Source organism: Lucilia sericata, unplaced genomic scaffold, assembly GCF_015586225.1.
Source record: "Lucilia sericata isolate MDLA Ls3-8-SP2 unplaced genomic scaffold, ASM1558622v1 Contig000594F_arrow, whole genome shotgun sequence".
NCBI classification, from domain to species: domain Eukaryota; kingdom Metazoa; phylum Arthropoda; class Insecta; order Diptera; family Calliphoridae; genus Lucilia; species Lucilia sericata.
This window is the reverse complement of record NW_023994601.1, coordinates 150,946-170,071: the sequence shown is the minus strand read 5'-3', so window position 1 is coordinate 170,071 and position 19,126 is coordinate 150,946. Positions and strand designations below refer to the sequence as shown.

At 34.2% G+C, this 19,126-nt stretch overlaps 1 protein-coding gene across 3 annotated transcripts in view; it reads right to left on the bottom strand.

Moving 5' to 3' along the window:
- The window catches only part of LOC119606492 (homeobox protein araucan-like), a 62,674-nt gene that overhangs the window by 13,760 nt on the left and 29,788 nt on the right, over nucleotides 1-19,126 (bottom strand). The gene's annotated exons all lie outside the window — the stretch shown is intronic.

Below are 19,126 nucleotides of genomic sequence, written 5' to 3'. Positions count from 1 at the left end.
TTTCATTTAAACCATTTCGTTTCGTTTTGTATTTAAACAAATGGTCTCAATAATCACGATACGCTCTGAATGTCAGTTATACATATAATCAGTGATGCCAGGAGATTTTTTTCAGAAATCCCTACGCTTATGAGAAAAAATACCTTTTTTCCCTACACCCAATTTTATTTTCCCTACATTTTTCCCTACACTACTTTTTCCATTTTTTTCCAAGTTTATCTTAAAAAAATACAAAAATAACATAAACAACTAAAATATTAGCTCTGTTTTATAATATACATATTTAAATTTTTAGGAATGAAATTTCTAGAATTTAAATTTTTAATTTTTTACTTTCAATTTTACATCATACAAATCTTCCAACTGCGAGTCTTCAGTTAAGATTAAAAAAACAAGACAATTGAGAGATTTATGGCAGTATCACGATTCGATGTTAAAATTTTATTTTATGTGCCCCCAACAAAAAAATTTCATAAAATTTAATATAATTATTTTAAATAAGGTTTACTTTTGCGGTTTACTTTTATAAATTTTCAGAACATTAAATTATTTTTTTTTTCAATCCTGAGTTACTGCATTAAGCCCCCGACTACTCTATCTATAAGGAGTCAGAATATATCGCCCTACATGATTGGCATAATCCAAAAAAGTTCTTTCAAGAAAAATGGATATGAATATTTAATAACATTTAACTATTTTCTTTGATAACTTTTAAACAAATCAAGGGATTTTAAAAATCCAAATTCAGATAGTTGAGGTTAATATGTTTCTCATCTAAATTGAAATTAAATTTTTAGTTGTCTAATATTCACGAAAACGTGGGTTTTAGTTTTTACGTTTACAAAAAATCGATTTCACATCGAAAATAATAGACATATTAGAAATTTGATAAATCTATATGAAAGATTTTAGTATGTCGCATGTTTTGTAGACCTCAGTTCAAGAAACCCGAATTTTGGATTATGCCAGGCTTGTAGCGATATGTAGGTACACATATTGTAGAAATTACAAGCGGAATTTTTACTAACGATACACTTAAAATTGATTTCATTTTTAATTTTAAAGTTTAATACATAAAAGAGTATATTTTTAGTTGATAAAAACTATGAAATTGAAAAAATCCCTACAATTTGACAATAGTAAGAAATCTTTCCCTTTTTCCCTACACGTGAAATTTTTGAAAAAAATCCCTACAAAAAGGGAAAAATCCCTACACTTGGCATCACTGCATATAATAAAGAAATTATGTTATTGCTGTTGTTTACGTTCATTTAGACAGTGATAGATCTTGTCATTGGTACGATTGGTACTAGGAATGTGTAAGTAAAAGAACTTATATACATTTGCAACGAATTGTATATAACCTTCACAATTGATTTCGATTAGTTTATGTTAAATGATCATTCGCCATTTAGAGAGTATAGTTGAAGGCCATTTTGATATCTTTAAAAGTTTTCCTCCTTATTCAAACCTCTAACGGTAATTGCATCCTAGCGGACCAAGAATAACTAATAATTTTTACTTAACGGTCAACGTGTAGATCTACTCGCGAGTTATGTCTTTTCGTTATCCTGCCAACCTTAGCAAAATACTACTACAGAGTTGAGTATCTTGAACTACGTGGCGTAGAATGTGCCAAGTGTACATGTCATTGCAATGTAAAGGTAAAAGAGAAGTATGAACTCGGAGGAATTTCAAAGCAGCCCCACCCATTTAATATTGGTGAGTGTTCTGAGTCAGAGTCCTCAAATCGTAATAATAACAGCATAATCTCAATAAAGATGAAGTAGTAAGAATTTTGGACATGGATAATGTAGCAGGAAATGCTCTAGAATACCATATTGGATTAATGCCAGAATACTCTGAAAGATATGTCGGCTTCTCTTTCAAACACCTGAGACAAAGAGAATTGAACACTTCGAATAGGTTAGGCTAGGTTGATAGGAGGATGTACATATCTACATCAAATCCTAAGAAATACACCTAGGTCACTATCGAGCCTAGTTGGTAAAAACAAAAACCTTATTTAGTATTCACTGAATGCATTATCGTCAGATGTCCAGAAAATCAGTTTCCTGGACGTAATTGCTACGAATTTTCCAATCACTGTTCGTGAGTGATTTTATATCCGGAATAATATCACTCTCAAGATATTTGGATCTAATTTCGACGAAAGACTGACAGTGATAAAGAAAGTGCTCCAGAGAAAGTGCTCTACATTCGTTTGATTTCACACGTTACCATTCCAATTTTAAAAATGACAACTTTAGAGACGACACAAGCCCTAGATTTGTTCTTGGCAAGACTAACCATGGAGTTCTGGTCGATAACTATTACAAGTAAAGCTCCCTCAGATTCTTCCTTCCTGTGAAAAACATCCCACTTTTCCATGGCCAGTTCTACATTTTGACGTCCGAGAATTTCAAATATAAGCTCATAAGCCAATTTACTGACCCAACCTTTTATGTAGACTGTGGACCTTAGGAGCACCGGAAGATCCCACTTTTTCACCAGTAACAGCTTTGCGCCGTCCCAGGGAGGGGACGGCGTTTTTAGGACGGCGGACATTAAGTTCTTCAGGCTACCAGTACATTGGTGAGATGCCAACCTCATCAACATCACGCCTATGCTGAACTCACAGCTTACACTCTCCATTGGTAGTTTAGCCTTTGAAGCGATAGCGTGGTCCCCTATCTTATTGTTGACCAGATCTTCTACCTTACTCTACTGGTCTATTGGAATTCTGCCAGTTGTATAATCGGCATCGTATACTGCATAGCAGAGATCGTTCAGGTGTTTTCCTTTGGCAACTTTAGCGTAAGATGGCGGCTATTTTCCATTTCCACGGTCTAGCTTCTCCTTCCTAGGCGTATTCGTCTAGCAGGATTCTGACTTGAGGTTCCTTAGGTGTGGCTTGGCTTCGACTGTATATTAGATGACGGGGAGTTTTTTTCTTCTTAGGTTTATTCTCAGTTGTCAACTCCTCGGGAGACCACATCCTCCTTGCCTCAGATATTGAGAGTGTCGTGAGATTGACACTATGATTTCCTGACGCATCTTCTTCAACTTTCTCCTCTGTGCTTCAGAAAGCCGTTTTTTTAGTAATAGATAATGGACAGTCTGCCCTTCCTCCCTTAGCTTAAGTGGAACTATAGCTGGGAGAAGGCAGACTTTCCATCACCACCGCCTATCCGGCACCCGAAAACGCGATCTGTGGGAAAAACTATCTATCTATCTATCTATCTATCTATCTATCTATCTATATCTATCTATCTATCTATCTATCTATCTATCTATCTATCTATCTATCTATCTATCTATCTATCTATCTATCTATCTATCTATCTATCTATCTATATCTATCTATCTATCTATCTATCTATCTATCTATCTATCTATCTATCTATCTATCTATCTATCTATCTATCTATCTATCTATCTATCTATCTATCTATCTATCTATCTATCTATCTATCTATCTATCTATCTATCTATCTATCTATCTATCTATCTATCTATCTATCTATCTATCTATCTATCTATCTATCTATCTATCTATCTATCTATCTATCTATCTATCTATCTATCTATCTATCTATCTATCTATCTATCTATCTATCTATCTATCTATCTATCTATCTATCTATCTATCTATCTATCTATCTATCTATCTATCTATCTATCTATCTATCTATCTATCTATCTATCTATCTATCTATCTATCTATCTATCTATCTATCTATCTATCTATCTATCTATCTATCTATCTATCTATCTATCTATCTATCTATCTATCTATCTATCTATCTATCTATCTATCTATCTATCTATCTATCTATCTATCTATCTATCTATCTATCTATCTATCTATCGATCTATCTATCTATCTATCTATCTATCTATCTATCTATCTATCTATATATATATTTATATATATCTATCTATATATATATCTATCTATATATCTAAATATCTATCTGTCTATCTATCTATCTATCTATCTATCTATCCATCTATCTATCTATCTATCTATCTATCTATCTTTTTTTTTTTTTTTTTTTTTTTTTTTTTTTTTGTATAGTGGAGGAGGAAACCTTACATAGGTCCCATAAAGGGTATGTCGGATTCCTACCGACTAAAACCACCTCCATCGTCAACACCACACTCCGCGGAACTGCCACCAGGTACTACTTCGCGGGGTGGTCAGCTTTGACGCTGAACTTCCTTAACTCTCAGAGTTCGTCTCCTAGGCCACGTTCTGGGCCGTGCGAATAATCTCTGCATCGCGCAGAGCTATATTTATTGAAGTTATGTACATGTTCACCAATGACCAGTTATGTTCTGATTTTAGAATTGCTTCTATTATATTGTCTGTCCTTATTTGTTCGCCAATGCACGATTCCAACCTGCTTCGTAGTCCAGAGAATTGTGGGCAATTAAAAACGACATGTTCTGCTGTTTCATCTAGATCTGGGCATTTCGGGCATCTTGGTGAGTTGTCATGGCCAAACCGGTATAAATAGCTCCTATAGATACCATGTCCTGTAAGGAATTGCGTCAAATGGTAGTTCAGCTCACCATGGCGTCTATTTATCCATATATTGATGTCTGGGATTAGCTGGAAGGTCCATCGGCCCTTACTTGTACTTTCCCATCTCCTCTGCCATTCCCTCATAGTTTTCTCTCTTTCTATCCGGCTTATTTCCACCTTTGGGATATGTGGGTTTCTAGATTTCTCTTCGTAGACAGCCGATAGTTCTTTGGCTGCTAACTCCACAGGTATTATGCCCGCTACTACATTTGCTGCTTCTGCAGAAATTGTCCTGTAACCACTACATACTCTTAGGCAGCTTCTTCTATGTATTGCAGAAATGTTTTTTCTAGATGCTTCAGATATTGCGCATTCCCAAATTGGTGCTCCATAAAGAATAACTGAGTTCGTTACCCTTGAAATTAAAATTCTTCTACTCTGTCGTGGGCCACCGATGTTTGGCATCATTCTTGCTAAGGCATTTGATACAGCTGTTGCTTTCTCACATGTATATTCTATGTGTTTCTTAAAGTTTAGGCGATCGTCAACCATTATACCTAAGTATTTAATAGATTCAGACGATTTGATTTCAGTTGTCCCCACAGTAAATGAAAGAGTCTCTCTCTTCCTCTTTCCGCTTATAAGCACTGCCTCCGTCTTATGCTCTGCAAGTTTCAGATTCATATCTTTCATCCAATTTCTAATAATTGCAATTGATTCGTTCGCATATAACTGGACTTCATCCAGGTGACGTGCTCTGACAAGGATTGCGACGTCGTCTGCGAATCCTACAACGGTCGCTTCTTCTGGGATTCTTAAGTCAAATATGCCATTGTACATAATATTCCACAGGAGTGGTCCTAGGACTGATCCTTGTGGGACACCTGATGTAATATTATACGACTCCGTACCATTGTCAGTTTCGAACCACAGTGTTCTGTTTGAGAAGTAATCCTTTATTATTGCAATAAGGTAGTCGGGGACATTAAGAGATCTTAACGAGGAAATAATGTGTTTCCATCCCGCAGAATTAAAAGCATTTTTAACGTCTAGTGTAATTATGGCACAGTAATATCTATTCTTGCCTTTTCCATTGATTGCATTCTTAGCTGTTTCAGTTACGAAATTCACTGCATCAATTGTTGATCTAGCCTTTCTAAATCCATATTGCCTATCCGATAGCCCACAGGTTTCTTCTACTGCCTTTAACAGTCTCGTATAGACAATTCGTTCCAAGCATTTGCCTAAGGTGTCGAGTAGACAGATTGGTCGGTATGATTGTGGTTCACCTAATGTTTTTCCTGGTTTTGGTATCAGAATTAGTTTTTGTTTCTTCCAGATCTCGGGGAATTTCCCCTCTCTGAGACTTCTGCTGAACAGTCTGGTAAAAATCTCTGGTCTTGATTTTAGAGCGATCTTTAAAGCCCTATTCGGAATGAAGTCAAGGCCTGGTGCTTTGTTATCGCCAATCCTTGCACAGAGGTTTATTATTTCCTCCTCCTTCCTTGCCAGGGAGTTGCTGTCATTTGAGGGTCACAGACGACTGAGAAGAACGGAAACATTGGATTTTGCCAGATAATCAAATTATCGAGAACTTTTGTTGAAATTGCAGTGGCAATAACGACGTTAGTTATAGTTTAGGTTAAGATTTCAATACTTATTGTAATTTCTATGTAAGAAAGATTCAATAAATAATAACTAAAATGAAAAAAAAAAAAAAAAAAAAAAAAAAAATTTCCTCCTCTGTCACTTCTATCTCGCCTTGTTGCACGATTGAATACGGCTCTGAGTACGGTTCTCCTTCCGGGAATAGAACTGATACTATTTCTCTAATAAGGTTAGGGCATGTTATTTGGGCTGACCTCTTCCCCTTTAGCTTTGACATTACAACTCGATATGCGTTACCCCAGGGATTTGCATCGGCTTCGTTGCATAGTTCTTTAAAGCACTCGGATTTACTACGTCTAATGGCTTCTTGTAGGCCTTTCCTGGCTTCGTGATATATTTCCCTTTAGCTATGAAGTCTGGTCTGCCTCTGCTTCTTTGGTATTTTCTTCTACTTCTCAAGCATTCGCTTCTAAGGGCTGATATATTATCATTCCACCAGTAGTTTTCTTTCCTTCTATGGTTTGATCTCTTTCTTGGCATGGACGCATCACAAGCCATCTTTAGTGCTGCTAAGACTTTTTCTGCCATATCGGATACCGGGCCATTTTCAATTTGCTGGTATGAAAAGCTTTCGGTAAAGGCTTCTTCATCGATCTTATCTTTCGCCCATCCTTGAAATTTAAATTTGTCTGATACTATACGCAATGATGTATTGGGATTAATTGTGAAAATTACAGCCTGATGGTCACTGTGAGTATAGTGTTCACTAACATACCAATCCATTTCTTTTGATAAACTAGAGCTCACGAAGGTTATGTCAACTACTGACCCATAACCAGCTCTCCGAAAAGTGTGTGCCTGTCCTTTGTTTGCTAGAATCACGTCAAGTCTAGAAAACGCGTCCAGAAGTATTTTGCCTCTTTTGTTTGTTCTTTGGCTACCCCAATCTATTGCCCATGCATTAAAATCACCTCCTATGACAATTGGATTATGCCTAGTTGCGTCGTTCACTAGGTTGTCTATTATTTGCTCGAATTCATGTTGTGGTATATTAGGTGATATATAGCAGCTATATACGAATATTCCACCGATCTTAATTCTTACGAAGCCTTCTTGTAAATGGTGCATACCTTTCTCTATTGCTTTGTTGCCGCAGGCCCACACTGCTGCTTTACCTGTTGAATCACTTTCCCAAACATTTCTCTCAAGGTTTTTGTACTGCTCGCAAACAAGGGCGACGTCAATTTGTTGTTCACAGATGGTCTGGTTTAATAGCTCCTGCGCTGCACTACAATGGTTTATATTAAGCTGAATAAACTTCATTTGTGTCTGGAACTTAACGCCTTTCTAAATATAGGACATCTATAGCTACCAGCATTGTGCTTTAGATCCGTATTCCCTCCAGCTTTACACAGCATGCAGTTTGGCTCGGCCTGACAATCCCTCACTAAATGCCCATCAAGTCCACACCCTAGACACCGATTCGATCTATCTACGTCAGATTTACAGAATCTTGAAATATGGCCAAATTCTAGACACCTAAAACACTTAGTGAGTGTAATGGTTTCTCTTATGCGACACATAGACCAACCAATTTTGATCTTTTTTAGCTTGAGTGCTTTCATTGCAGCTTCTGTTGGGAGGCTAATTTTAGCTGATTGAGTTCCTCCATAGGTCTTTCGGAGGGACTTAACAATATTTTCTCTTAGATCTGGTATACCTAGCGCTTTGGAAAAGGATTGACATATTTCTAACTTTGTAGTGATATCATCCATATCTTTACATTCAATAACAATCTCATCTATTCGTGTTTTTACATCCACTGATCCATCCAAAGATGTTTTAATTTTTCATTAAATCTTTCTGCTAGGTTTTCGCTTCCAGACTTAAGTTCTAAAAGAAGGTCGCCTTTCTGAGTTCTTCGAATTTTGTTTACCTCATCACCTAGTTCTTTTAGTTCAGGGTCTGCCCTAATTTTCTTTAAAATATCAGCGTAAGAGATATCGTTTTTGGCAGATATTATCATAGTATCTGGCCGAGGCTTGCGGGATCTCGTATTCTTTTTCTTCTTAACTATAGCCCATCCGGCTTCTAGGTTATCCGACTCTGGCTTTCTACTAGGGAGTTCTTCTAGTGGAGTTAGTGTTGTCCTATTTTGTGGAAGGCTTTGCTTCAGTCTTTTCGGCGTCGGCATTTTTGGAGCTGTTTTGTCTTCTAAATTTCTTTTCGATTCCCTTTTGGACGGCCATGCTATTGGTGATGTCTGCATGGACTGTTCCACTTCTTGTCGTGGTGATGTCTGCGTGGACTGTTCTACTTCTTGTCGGTATGTCATATTTATGCCATTACGTAGTTCTTCTCTTGTTTTATTATACATAGCTCGGATTGCGGTCAATTGATCTTTAATGGCATTGTGTACATTGTTTTTGGGTTTTACAAAGTCCATCAAATCAACAATTAAGTTCCCTAAAAGGCAGAATGACTCTGAAGGCTGCGCATTATCACTAATTGCTTCTTCTTGAGTCGTGTTTTCTTTGCTGCTAGTAGTTTGCGGTGGAGTTCTTTTTGTAGCCGCACTTCTTTGGAAAGGGTTTATTTGATTTTTCCCACCTTGATTTGTAGTACCACTGCGAGAAAAACTGCTTACTGGAGTAAAATAGTGTTCCTGTCCACCAATAGGTTGGTCGCTATTTTCTCCCCCTTTATTGCACTCCTTCTGGTGATTGTTGCTTGTAGCATTATCTGTTACCTTAGCCAAGCTTACCGGGGTAACATTGCAGGCGCTGGATTTCGACGACTGGTAGCCTGCTCGCGCACTACCCAAAGCCGCCGGTACTGGGGTCATTACTCCCTGCACCGTAATTGAATTTTCCTTATTAAACTTTTCCATGTTTGTTTGTTATTCCGGGATCCTACCCGTAGCGTTTTTGACCTAACCGCCAGGATATTGATTCGCAGCCGCCCCTTACTTGGGAAACAGACGCTGACCAGAGAGCCGTTCAATATGAAACAGACGCTTCTGGGTTTAAATATGACTAGAGGAACCACGAAGACGTCACTCTTCTAATTACACCTCTCTAGAGGGTACCTCTTGTGGGGGATGCTTACTTACTGGCGGCATCTAATCGCCATGTCACAGAATCGTCATTAGGCTCATGTAACCTTTTTCTAGCACGCCCTCGAATTCTGCCGCTCATGGTCGGGGACTGCTTATCTATCGCAGCTGGCCTACATATTTGTAGGTCGTTCAGCTATCCGCCACCTGCTGACCCCGATAGTAGCCAGAGCCACGGCCCTACCCTATCTATCTATCTATCTATCTATCTATCTATCTACCTATCTATCTATCTATCTATCTATCTATCTATCTATCTATCTATCTATCTATCTATCTATCTATCTATCTATCTATCTATCTATCTATCTATCTATCTATCTATCTATCTATCTATCTATCTATCTATCTATCTATCTATCTATCTATCTATCTATCTATCTATCTATCTATCTATCTATCTATCTATCTATCTATCTATCTATCTATCTATCTATCTATCTATCTATCTATCTATCTATCTATCTATCTATCTATCTATCTATCTATCTATCTATCTATCTATCTATCTATCTATCTATCTATCTATCTATCTATCTATCTATCTATCTATCTATCTATCTATCTATCTATCTATCTATCTATCTATCTATCTATCTATCTATCTATCTATCTATCTATCTATCTATCTATCTATCTATCTATCTATCTATCTATCTATCTATCTATCTATCTATCTATCTATCTATCTATCTATCTATCTATCTATCTATCTATCTATCTATCTATCTATCTATCTATCTATCTATCTATCTATCTATCTATCTATCTATATATCTATCTATCTATCTATCTATCTATCTATCTATCTATCTATCTATCTATCTATCTATCTATCTATCTATCTATCTATCTATCTATCTATCTATCTATCTATCTATCTATCTATCTATCTATCTCTATCTATCTATCTATCTATCTATCTATCGATCTATCTATCTATCTATCGATCTATCTATCTATCTATCTATCTATCTATCTATCTATCTATCTATCTATCTATCTATCTATCTATCTATCTATCTATCTATCTATCTATCTATCTATCTATCTATCTATCTATCTATCTATCTATCTATCTATCTATCTATCTATCTATCTATCTATCTATCTATCTATCTATCTATCTATCTATCTTCTATCTATCTATCTATCTATCTATCTATCTATCTATCTATCTATCTATCTATCTATCTATATATATATTTATATATATCTATCTATATATATATATCTATCTATATATCTAAATATCTATCTATCTATCTATCTATCTATCTATCTATCTATCTATCTATCTATCTATCTATCTATCTATCTATCTACCTATCTATCTATCTATCTATCTATCTATCTATCTATCTATCTATCTATCTATCTATCTATCTATCTATCTATCTATCTATCTATCTATCTATCTATCTATCTATCTATCTATCTATCTATCTATCTATCTATCTATCTATCTATCTATCTATCTATCTATCTATCTATCTATCTATCTATCTATCTATCTATCTATCTATCTATCTATCTATCTATCTATCTATCTATCTATCTATCTATCTATCTATCTATCTATCTATCTATCTATCTATCTATCTATCTATCTATCTATCTATCTATCTACTATCTATCTATCTATCTATCTATCTATCTATCTATCTATCTATCTATCTATCTATCTATCTATCTATCTATCTATCTATCTATCTATCATCTATCTATCAATATATTTGTATATTTTTTAAAAAGCCGTGCTTATAACTTCAACAATTACTGTTATAATACAAATTGCCTATTACTGTAGTGCAAATACCACAAAAAGTCGGTAAATCTTTTTTTGTACCAAAAACGTTGACACATTTCTCTTGTTTGGTTTAAAACTGATAAATTTTGTTCAAAATTTTCATATTTGACATTAATGTTATTTAACAAAACAAAAAATTTTGTCTGCAGTTCTGATTTTGTTAACGTTTTTTTTAAATAAAGCCATAAATAATGTCCGTCCATCCATTTGTCTGTCTGTCTCTATCTGTGAATAAATATTTATTAACAATAAGTTCGCTTCGTTTTCTGTCTGTCTGTTTCTTTATTAAAGTTATTTGTTATTGCAAACAGTGTTTTACGATTGGTCAATATTTGTTAAGTGTGGGCTGGTTGTTTCTTCACAGCGCACATCTTATATACAATTCCATACAGACATTAATCAGTTCCAAAACAAACGAAACAATAAAAACATTTTGTAGTTCTTTTTTATCTATTCACCATTACTTGTTTACTTAATAAAACCATTTTGGTAATATGCTGATTTTTTTTGGTTGAGGTTTTCAATTTATTGTTGTTTTTTGGTTTGATTTTTACAAAACTTGTCTATTTATTTAGTTGGTGTAGAAGAGTATGAGTATTTTGATTTTAAGTTGATTAACCATATTTTGAGTTTGGCTTTAAATATAAATGTATGTGTGTGTGTGTGTTTGTATGAGAGTTTCTTTTAATTTATGTTCTTTTGTTTATTTCTTTTGATAGTTGGTTGTAGGTAGTAGTAACGATTCAACATTTCATCTGTTTATTATTGTCAAACTTTGATTTATGTGACATAATTAACATTTTTAATTATTTTAACATTATGTTTCAAATAAATGTTTTATTAATTTTTTAAATCACCTCATTTTTTCCTTTATTGGTTAGAAAATCAACCAACCGACCATAATAATAACTTATGAAAATAATGTTCATGTTTCAAGACACCGTACGTCTATAAATTGTCTTTGAATAAACGACTTTTCAGTTTTTTTTTCTCACGTTTAACTGTTGTATTTCTTTTTTAAAAATACACATTTATTTAAAGTTTTTTTTTAAGAAATATTTAAATGATTTCTTAATAAATGTCAATATGTTGTTTGATATAAAAATTCGTATTTTATTTCCGGCGTTTTTCTTTGATCTAAATTTAACGCAAATTTTATGTTTGAAATTATTTACATTTTTTATGGTTGTCGTAAGTAAATGTTATTTAATTAATTGTTAAGTATAAAGTTATTAATAAAAGTAAATGTTATAATTGCAAAATTTTGTGAAAGAATTAATGTTTTTGTTAATTTGAGATTTGTATTATTTTAATTAGTAAACCAGGGAAAGCAGCTCATATTTACACAATCGAATAAAATGAAAAATTAGAGAAATTATATCTTTATACTTAAAGAGAAAGTCGTAATTAGTATGTTCGTCATATTTACGAAAATGTCGTTTATATTACGAAATTTGTATTATTTAATCCAACACTTTTGTAATTTTACGAAAAGCTTTTGAAAAACTTTTTAGTTTCACATTAAACCAATATTTTAAATGTCCTTAGCTAAATTTATATTAATTTAAACTTTTTACAAAAACTACCTAATAAAATTTAAGAAAAAAATAGTGAACTCATTTGTTTTAATTAATAAAAAGAAATTTTTATATAACTTAACGAAAAACTTGCAGAACAAAAAACTACACTTAAAGCAAACTCATATTAAGTTTATCTAAACACAAATACCATAAAGAAGCTAAGTTACCAAAGTAGCTTGTAGAGTGTTACAAAAGTACGTTAAGCATCCCCCAATTTCAACTTCCTTGCAATTAAGCACATTGCAAGGTTTTATTTTTTTATTTTTTTTTTTTTTCATTTAATATTTGAACATTTCACTTATTGTTATTCTTTCTTAAGAAATAAGAAAACTTTCCTCAATACCCAGAGCAATTAGTTTTTTATACGTTTTTAAAATTGCTAAAGTTTTTGCTTACGACAAACTTGTGTCTGCCAGGAATAAAAAAAATCTCTTAACTTTTAATAAACTGTTGTTAGTATTTGCCATTAGCAGTCATTAAGGTAAATCTTCATTAAGGGATTTCATATAGGAAATTTAAGAAATTATTTAAAAGTGAAAAAAAGTCAAACTAAAACGATGACATTCTGTGGAACGAGAGTATAGATATATATAAGCAATTAAAATTGTGACTGTTATAAATGGGTTTCTAAAAACGTTTAAGCTAAATTCTTTTAGATATTAAGGTATATTTAAATTTTATAGTCCTTATTTGTGTTTAAATTAATAGGCTTTCTAAAATCCAATGAAATATGAGCTTAAACGTTATGATATGTTTATGAAATCTAATATACGAGCTTTAGCATAAGGGCGTGTATGAAGTGGGGTCTAATTCATATGCTAAGATCATTTGGACTGAAGGTGGGTTTTATTTTCAAAAGCTCATGATGGTGCTAAATCAATAGCAGTGTACTAGTTCTATAAAATTTGGTATCCCCTTAGTATAAAGTGTTCATTAGTTTGTTACGTAACGAATCAACTAATTTGACTTAAGACAAGCTGTCTACGTCATTAGTTTATTCGTAACGTTGCAACATGAAGTGACTTAGTTAAGGAAGTACTTTATATCGATCTTTGTCGTGTTGTCCTTGCCAAACGGTGGGTTTTTTTCAACCATCAGCTGAGCTAAAAGCGACTCTCCGCCTCCCCTTTGTGTCTTGCAAAGAACACATTTGTCAATGGCTAACGCCGTTCCATGTACAAGCACTCTTCTCTTGCATTGAAGATTCGTTGCGAAATGGCAACTACTCCACTATAGAGTCTGTTGATTCAGCAGCAATCTCTAGTTACATATTTGATAGTTTGAAATATGTCACTAATACAAAAACAGAAACCATCATCTTCTTAATCGAACCCAATAATGCCTTGACTTTGCATAGCATATCACAAATACGGCAACTTTTGAGATGGCAACAGTTCCGAGGACTTCACCAGAGATCATGCCAAATGTCCATAATTAACACCCTCCCCCCTTTATGCCTTCTATATCAATTTTTGTTAATGGCTGATGACGTTCCATATATATACACTTTCCGTAATACTCGAGCTATCCAAATAATCTCATGCCATAGACGATTCGTTGCGGAATGACAACTACCCCACTATAGAGTTTGTTGATTCGACAGCAGCCCCTAGTTACATATTTAATAGTTCAAAATATGCCACTAATATAAATCAGGATAAGGGGAATAAAGTCATGATATAACAGAAACCATCATCATCTTAATCGAACCCAATAATGTGTTGACTTTCCATAGCATATCACAAATACGGCAACTTTCGAGATGGCAACAGTTCCGAGGACTTCCCCAGAGATCAAGGCAAGCGTCCATAGTTTCCCTACTTTTCATCTCCACACCCATCTTCCCCATGGAATCTCAAGCAAACAGTAAGATATACAGTTGTGTAGCTAGTCATTCTTAGCGTTACCCTTCACGAGAGTTTCCAAAGGCCATGCCAATTATTTCCATCCTTTTTGCCATAAAGATTCTGCACTGTTGGCAAAACATGCCAGACTTCATCCTAGACGTTGCCCTTCAACAGAGTTTCCATGGCAAGGGTCCCTAATATTCCCAAAACATCATCAGACATCATTCTAGACCTTGACCTCCACGAGAGACCATGCCAAGCGTTCATGATTTCCATCCTTCTTGCACGGAATGCCAGGCAATCATTAAGTGTTAACCAGATATTTTCCTAAACATTGTTCACCAGTTAGTATGAGGATCGATACAACACATTCCCCTCACAAAGTCGATCGCCACATGTCATCTGTTGAGAATCCCCCGATTGAGTTTCAACCAGCAAATATCACGAGTCCCCCGAAGGGAACTTACAAATAACCAGTCAAGTCATGCAGGCTTACTGGTTCTCGTGGCAGCTGTTAGGAGAAAGGTTCTCTGGTTAAACCACAAGTCAAATAACTCCTTCAGTCCCATATTAAACCTTTAACGAACATTATATTTCCTCGATTTGGGTTGTAAGCAACAATTATCACGCCGATCACCTAATGTCATCTATTGAGCATATTTTTGACTTGGGTTTCAACCAACAATCATCAAAGGGACCTTTCTAACAGCTGTATTACTAGTTCTCTAGTAAAATCATAAGTCAAATAACTCCTTAACTCCCGAAATACATTGTATTATCACATATTAGACCTTTAACCAACATTATCTTCCCTCCATTTGGGTTGCAAACAACAATTATCACGTGCACTCTGAAGTGACTTGCATGCTCGATGGTCCTCGTAGCACCATATAAGGGAAAGGTTCTCTGGTTAGACCGTGAGCCAAATAACTTCTTCAGTTTAAGGTCCAGGAACTGACAGCAATAGAAATTCACTTAACTTTGCTAAAGCTATTAACCACCGAAGAAGTAGTTTGTTTAGCCATGAAAAAATGTTCTTTTTGCTGGAATTTAACAACAAACAGACCAATGTGAGTCTATTTTGAGTGGTTCATTTCATGGACCTCCAAAACCATTAGCGTGATCAATTATTGCCCTACCCAAATCCTAGTGACTGATCCACTTTGCAACTTGATACCACTTCCTCGGTGAAAACATAGTCTTGAATATAGTTCTGTGTCAGTTCTCCTCTATACCCCCCACAAAATACCCAGCTCCTGTTTTATTTAAAACGTTTAAAATTCTTTGTTCTTAATTGTGCAATTTTTCTCTATAAAAATAATAAAACCTAAACAGCAAAAAAAACACATCTAATGTGAACAAGAAAAGTATGGCTAATTTTTTTGAAAGAATAACCATTATAGAAATTAAATTCTATAGTCCGTATTTGTATGTAAATTATATAAACAAGTTCAACTAAAGGTATTTAAAACAAGGGCAACCATTACTCTTTATTTTTTATTATTTTTTTTTTTGCCTCTCTTTCCTTTGGCTTAAACAAAACCATAAACAAAAATAAGAAAAAATAAAGTTAAAAAAAAAACGAAACGACAAAAATATCAAATTTTATTTGATGATGAAAACAAGACAGCCATCGGCATTAGCAGACATATAGAAAGGCAGTCAAATGGACAGACAGACAGAAATATATAAAAAAAAAACATACAGCTACAGATGAAACCAATAGGCGTACTAACATACAGACGGACATGTGTACGTACAAACATGCAAACATTTTTTGTATGAGTGAGTTTTGAGTGAGCTGCAACCAGCCATAATAATGATTCGATTTGCTAAAAATAATGTTGACATGCAAATTAATGGTTGCCCCGTAATAAAATAAAATGAAATGACGAAAATTGAAACAACAACAAAAGCAATTAAATTTAAATAAAATAAAACTAATAAGCTTAATGCTGCTTTGAAATTTAAACTTAAAACTATTTTATTACCATTATTTTTTTCTTTAATTCTTTTTTTTTCTGTTTTTCTTAACCTTAAATTTTTTGTTGCTGCTATTCAGAATATGCAATAAGTTTTCTTGTTTGTTTCTAGCCTACCAGACACCAACCAACCAAAAACAGCAGCAACAAGAAGAAACTGCAACCAACCAACCAACAACAACAATAAGACAACAGTCGTTATTTTACAAAATTATGCTGTAAGTAGTAGAAGGGATTGACCACGTTCTGGGGACTAGATATTAGAAAGCTTAGAGAATGCAGTTTCAAATTTTTCGTGATTTTTGATATTCACTTTAAAGGATATCCCTAGAGAAAAGGGAACTAAATCAAAACTTATCATGTGATGGGATCTTTAAATTAAAGAGATATCTTTAATAATATTCCTTAACTGAGTTTGACAGCATTTATTATAGTGTAGAATTTGAAATTTATTGACTTTCCTTTAAAAGGAAATTCTGCAAAGTTTCACTCTAGTTAGGATCGTTAAAATGTTAAGCTCATGTGGACAATTTAAACCAACAATACATGGACGACTATTAAATCATAAGAGTAATTTCTGATTGTTTACTACTACCACTGACGATCGACGGTTCTGCACAGAAACTTGTTTGAAAGTTTTTTATGAGAGACTGATCATCAGTTTGTGACTTCAAAATCTTCATAGAGCCGTCCATTGCAGTTTGTTCTAATAAGCAAGCATATATTCAGGATTAAAGATTGTTTTGCTCAATATCTACAGATTATCGATGGCTACTCTAAATTCCATTGACTTCAAAATATTTTCGGAGCCAAAGATTGCCACTTGATTGCAAGTATTTTTCTTCACGGAGTCGTCTATTGCTATTTGTTCTAAAAGGTAAGCAAATAATCAAAATAAAAGATCGACAAATGTCAAGCTCTAGTGAAGAACTGGTACCATTAATATAGAACATAGACAACTCTGAAATTTATAGGCTAATCTCTAATTATTCTGATAGATAACCATTGACGGCTAATGGCTCAACAAGAACATGATTGCAAGTATTTTTGTGAGAGACTGATGTTCTCAATATAAAGGATTAAGGATCTTTGCGTAGTCATCCACTAGAGTTAGTTCTAAAAGTCAAGGACATAATCAGAATGAAAGATCGCCAAAATGTCAAGCTTTCGTAGAGGACTGTTACCACCAATGCTTAATATTATGACGAATAATGACTCCACATATGAACTTGATCATACGAACTTGATTGCAAGTATTTTTATGAAGGACTAATACTCACAATATCAAGAATTATCGACTATCTTTGCGGACTCGTCTATTGCAGAGTCTTCTAAAAGGCAAGCAAATAATCAGAATAAAAGAATGTGAAGGTCTCGTGGAGTACTGGTACCAATAACATAGAACATGCACCACTCTGAAATCTTGAGGCTAATCTCTAATTATTCTGATAGATATCCACTGACGGCTAATGGCTCAATACGAACTTGATTGCAAGTTGTTTATAAAAGACTGATGTTCTCAATATAAAGGATTAAAGACTTCTAAATCTTTGTGGAGTCGTCCAATACAGTGTGTTCTAAAAGTGAAACACATAATCAGAATGAAAAATTTCCAAAATGTCAATGTCTTGGAGGACTGTTACCAACGATGCTAAATAATTTCTGATGAATAATGATTCCAAAATGGAAATTGATCGCAAGTTTTTTATGAGAGTCCTCGAGTACTCACAATATCGAGGTTTAATGAATTCAAAATCTTTGCGAAGACGTTCATTACAGTTTGTTTTAAAATCCAAACTTAAGATCTTGTGAAGGACTGATACCAACAATATAAAACAGAGACCACACCAAGACCTTGAGCGTAATCTTTGATTGTTCTGCTCAATAACTGTTGATGATCGAAGGCTCCACACAGAAACTTGATCGCATTTCGTCACTGACTCCACATAGGAACCTGATCGTAAGCTTTTTATGACAGTCTGATACTCACAATATCAAGGTTTAACGACTTCAACATCTTTGCGAAGTCGTTCATTGCAGTTTGGTCTAAAATCCAAACTTAAGATCTCGTGGAGAACAGATACTAATAACATAAAACATAGATGACTCCAAGATATTTAGCGTAATCTCTGATTGTTCTGCTCAATAACTCTTAATGATCGCAAGCTCCACACAGGAACTTGATCGCATTTCGTTGCTGAATACCAAGAGATAAAGAGAGGTCGATAAACATTTGTCTTCATGAAATACATAAACTCTAGGTCCAATTTATTTGAAAAAAGAATGTCATTGTCTGATCATTGAAGGATTCGTCGAATATGGTTCTTCAGATTTAAGACAGGTTAGATCAATTACATATCTATATCTTACTCCGATCTCATGTACTGCGGCGGTCAAGCCAAAACAGAATCATGACGTTTTTAATAGAAGCTACCATACAAACCAACCCTCTCTCTCTCTCTCTCTCCACAGTACTCTCACTTGATTAAGTTCTTTGATCTTAATGATCTTAAAATCAGATACAAGAGACGGGTTAGATAGATTATATATCGTATTTGCATATAAATTTAATCTAGTTTTCCGATTTCATGTAGTGGAGTGGTCAAGCCAAAACAGAATCATGAAGTTTTTCATAAATTTCTCATGTGCAGGG